This window comes from Physeter macrocephalus, chromosome 17 (assembly GCF_002837175.3).
Source record: "Physeter macrocephalus isolate SW-GA chromosome 17, ASM283717v5, whole genome shotgun sequence".
In the NCBI taxonomy this organism is placed as follows: Eukaryota; Metazoa; Chordata; class Mammalia; order Artiodactyla; family Physeteridae; genus Physeter; species Physeter macrocephalus.
Window position 1 is genome coordinate 13,031,727 of NC_041230.1, and position 3,505 is coordinate 13,035,231.

Below are 3,505 nucleotides of genomic sequence, written 5' to 3' on the forward strand. Positions count from 1 at the left end.
AAAAAGAAAATGTTTCAAATAATCCCCATTTTTTGAAAACACTGTGCAGGTTGAGTGACAGATTCAGTTTGTGGACACCAGGAGGTGGCCTTGGCCTTGAGGAGCTGGTGTATTTCTACCAGCTACACTTCAGATGGGCAGGGCAGGTGTGGGTCTCTCTTCCTTCCCCTCCTTCCTTGGTCCTGGTCACCAGAGCCCCGCCCCTCCCTTTCCCTCCCCCACCTCTTTTCCCCTCCCCCAGGAGCAACCCCTCTGCCTCTCAGGCTTCTCTTCCTGGAATCATCTCCTCCCCCAGCAGGGAGGTTCAGTCTTCCTGGCTGAAGGCTCAGCTACATCCTGACACCCCCGCGCGGCTGGGTGGCCGAGCCTCCATCACAGAACCCGGCCCCCATCAGAGTGGGGTGGAGGACAGGGGCACAGAGGCGCTGGCCAGAAGCATGAGTCGGGAAGGGCTCGGGGCTCTACGAACAGCCAGAAAGAACTCACTGGCACTGCTGGCCTCCCCCGGTGCCCGGTGTCCACGGACACGCTCACCCCTGTGCTAACGCGGGAGGCCCAAAGACAATCCCGCTGGGGGGGCCCTGAGACCCCGTCCCATCACCTAGGGCTGCTGCCTCCGCGGGCGCCCGTTACACTCTTCCTTCTTCCATGGGGCTCGCTCGCGCCACCTGCAAAGGAGGGACTGAAAGGACCGGGGAGCGAGCGGTGGGCGGGCGCGCACTTTAGAGCTCAGAGCCCACGGTTCAGCGGTTGCCGCCTCTGCGGCGGGGAGGGCCGAGGGGCGGAGCTGGGGCCCCACCGGTAGCTGCAGCCTCGCCGTGGCCTTAGCGGCACTTGGGGGGCAGCCTCTTGCCCCGACCAGCCTCCTTCCCACGCGTGGACTTGGAGCGGGCGGGCGGCCGAGCCCTGGGCTGGCGCCCTTGGCCTGCGCCCCAGCGCCCGCGCGCCCCTTCCAACTCTTGCTTCCCGCCGCCTCGTCCTGGGCTTCCGTCTCGGGAGGGATGCCCAGCCCGCCGGGGCCGCCGCCTCCCCCTCGGGTTTTGCGGGTCCCCGACGGGGCGGGAGCCGCCGCCCAGCCCGCCCGATCCGGGGCCCTGCACGCGGTGCGGGCCCGCTTGGCCCGGGGCTTCCTGGACGCGCGGTCCTCGGGCTCCGACTCCTCGCTCTCCACGTCCTCCGACGGCTCCTCCGACTCCCTGTTCCCGCGGGCCGCCAGCAGCGCCAAGACCTCCCGCAGGTTGCCTTTGGCGCATTTGACTCTCCCGCCCTGCCAGGCCTTTTCCTTTTCTTCCTATCACCTCAGCCACGTCCTGGGCATCCAGGAGCGCCACTAGATCCAGGAGGCCGCCCTCATCTTCCTCGTCCTCGCCCCAGCCCGCCAGCGGGCCACCGGGAGCCTTCTTCCCTTTGGAGGTGGTCTGAGGCTCAGCCACGGTGGAGATGCATCCCAGCAAGTGACCGCCGTCTTTGGCCTTCCTCAGGACCACGGCGTCCACCTGGCGGCCTGCCTCCTCCACCTTCACTCGGGGTCCGGAAGTGTCCTTGGCCATCCCTGCCTCCTCCACCTTCACGCGGGGTCCGGAAGTGTCCTTGGCCATCACGGACAAGACCTCGGGCAGGGCAGCTTTCTTGCCGCTCCAGCCCAGCAACTCGATCACAGAAGCGATTTTCAACGTCTCCCTGCGGGTTTTGATGTCTGACGAAATCCTGTAGGCCATGATGTCTAGAACTCGGGCTTCTCCATGCCCTTCTGGGAGACCCGGTTGCCTCCTTCCTCAGACTCGCCTCCTGAAGCATCACCGCCCTTGAGCATCTCATCAGGTGTTTCCCTCATGACCATGAGAGCCACCGTGCTGCAGATGCTGCCCCTGGCTTCTGTGACGCTCAAGCTGATCACATCGGGGGGTCTTTCTTTGTCACTTTCTTCTTGGCTTTGTCCAAAATGGTCACCAGGGCCAAGAACTCCATGAGGACTGTCTGCCTCATCCACGTGTCTCTGCAGGGCTTCCTTGCAGCCTTTTGGAGTGTTGCGTAGAGCACACTGGCATTGTCATTTATCCCTGCCCAAGTCCTCCTCTTCCACCTCGGCGATCTCGATGCCCAGGCTCTGATGGAAGAATCCTTCAGCTTCTTTTTTGCAGAGGTAAATGGCGGTCCTCCTCGGCCCCTCTTTTTGTCTCTGGCTCTATTTCTGTGACCCCACCCCCACCCCCACTGCCCTTGCTAGCCTTGCTGGCTGCACCAGGAAGGGGGCCTGGGTCTCTGGATTGGCAGATGAGTCCCTGGGGGCCCTGGCCACTGTGGCCTGTGGGAGCCTTTCATCCAGCAGCAAGCTGCCTCAGGACAGTTTCATCTGCCTCAGGACTCTCGTGTCCTTGCACAGAACCCTCCAGACGCCGTCCTTGCCCAGGATCCCCCTGCGGATGGCACCGTGATTAATGTCCGCCACAAACTCCACGAAGGCGGCCTTGGCCTTCTCCTCCCTCACGTCCCTCGTGTTCCTCAACCTGCACGTGCCCTGGGGCAGGGAGGCGGGCTGCAGGACGGCTTCGATGGCTGCCTGTTCCAGGTCCTCCGGGATGCTGGTGACCAGCAGGCCCCTGTGCACGTCCACGGCCAGCCCCCTGCGTGAGTGTGGGCCTCCTGGGTGACGGATCACTACTCTCCCTCCCACTCCAGCCAAGTGCGACACACACCCCCTCCCCTTTCATCCTGCCAGTTTTTTCGCATCTACATCATAGTGAGCAGCAGGCTTTGGCTCCCCGGCACTGGCACCTCTCCTTCCCCCACTGGCTACTGCCGGTTCCATGACAACCGCTTTTAGGCTGTTGCCAGGGTCTGAGCATTTGTTTTGAGGAACCCAATGAAAAATGAGAATATTTGCCTTGTGGTTTCACTGGGCAGGCCTCACACAGAGAACTCAGTCCCACTCACTCACGGATCAAGTCTCAGGAGGACCAGGCCTTAATGGGGGGTGATCAGCCCTCACTCGGGGTTACTCCGGGTCTGGAGTGAGTTTGATGGCTAGGGCCAGGAGGCGGGGTCTGGACTGAAGCTGAGGCTGGGGATGGGGGTGCAAGTGGCAGGTCTGTGTCCCGGTGGGGCTAAGGGCCCCATGGTGGCTGCGTGAGATGGAGGCTGATCCCGAGTAGTGGGCCAGGCCTGGTTCAGGGGCACGACTGCTGTCCGGGTTTCCCAGCCCTCTGGGCAGCCACAGCTACCAGGACCGCAATAGGACCTTCTCTGTAGATCAGGGCAAGTGGGGTGCTCAGAGGGCAAGGCCTGCTCGTGGGATGGGCCTGCGGCCACTGCAAATCATCATATCACAGTGACCCCCAGGGGGCCACTTGAATGATATCTCAATAACTGCCCCATTAACACCCCGAGCGCTGCCCCATTGTGATCCAGGGCTGCAGCCCATGACACCTCCAGAACTGCCCCTTCAAGCCCTAGGGCCTGTCCCTCCCCCCCCTCCCCCTCCCTCCCCCCCTCCCCTCCCCCCTCC

At 63.2% G+C, this 3,505-nt stretch overlaps 1 pseudogene; it reads right to left on the reverse strand.

The window, feature by feature from the left end:
* Positions 1-824: 824 nt before the first annotated feature.
* The window catches only part of LOC102974823 (paraneoplastic antigen-like protein 8B), a 3,981-nt pseudogene continuing 1,300 nt past the window's right edge, over positions 825-3,505 (reverse strand).